Source organism: Sinocyclocheilus grahami, unplaced genomic scaffold (genome assembly GCF_001515645.1).
Source record: "Sinocyclocheilus grahami isolate Dianchi unplaced genomic scaffold, SAMN03320097.WGS_v1.1 scaffold306.1, whole genome shotgun sequence".
Lineage (NCBI taxonomy): Eukaryota > Metazoa > Chordata > Actinopteri > Cypriniformes > Cyprinidae > Sinocyclocheilus > Sinocyclocheilus grahami.
Window position 1 is genome coordinate 74780 of NW_015505485.1, and position 1173 is coordinate 75952.

A 1173-nucleotide genomic window follows, 5' to 3' on the forward strand; every position below is an offset into this window, starting at 1 on the left:
ATAAAGGCATGAACAAGTTTCTCCAAGTCTTGACTGGAAACAAAACATCTAATTCTTGCAATGTTTTTGAGATGATAGTATGCTGATTTAGTTACTGCTTTGACATAATTCTGTCTCCAGAATTCCACCAAGATTCTTGACTTGATTCTTAGTTGTTTGACCCCTAGAGTCAAGGTATGCATTCAACTTGAGAACTTCATCTTTCTTTCCAAATGCAATGACTTCAGTTTTCTCCTTGTTTAACTGAAGAAAATGTTGGCACATCCAACTGTTGATTTCATCAATGCAATGGCAGAGGGAGTCAATGGGGCTGTAGTCATTTGGTGATAAGGCTAGGTAAATCTGGGTATCATCAGCATAGCTGTGATAGGCAATTTGGTTCTTTCTCATTATTTGACTTAGTGGGAGCATATACAGGCTAAACAAGAGCGGTGCAAGAATTGAGCCTTGTGGGACTCCACATGTCATGGACGTCCACTTAGACGTATACTCACATAATAACATCTCCCTTCTAAGTATGACCTGAACCATTTGAGTACCATCCCAGAAAGCCCGACCCAGTTTTCCAGTCTCTCTAGAAGTATGTTATGATCGATAGTGTCAAATGCAGCACTGAGATATAGTACTACCAGCACTGATATTTTGCCAGAATCAGAATGTAAGCGAATATAATTTATTATGTTAATGAGCGCTGTCTCTGTGCTGTGATGCGGTCGGAAACCAGATTGAAAATTTTCCAGGTATCCATTTGAGTTTAAATATTTGTTCAGCTGATTAAAAACTTCCTTTTCAATACTCTTATAGAAGGAAGATTTGATATTGGTCTATAATTGCTCAAAATGGTGTTAGCAAGATTGCGCTTTTTGAGAAGGGGCTTCACAACTGCAGTTTTCAGGGAATTTGGAAATGTCCCAGAAAGAAGTGAGGCGTTCTGAGATCTGCTTCCAAACACTTAAGCACCCTTTTGAAAAAAGATGTGGGAAGTGTGTCAAGATAGCAGGTTGACGATTTTAGGTGCTGGACTATTTCTTCCTAAATTTTGCTATCAATTGCTTTAAAAATAGACATAGTATCTTCTTTTTGATATTGCGGTCAAATCTGTCTGACCTCTGCATAACTTGAGGATGTGCTAATCGCCTTCCTGATATTAATGATCTTCTCAGAAAAGAAGGA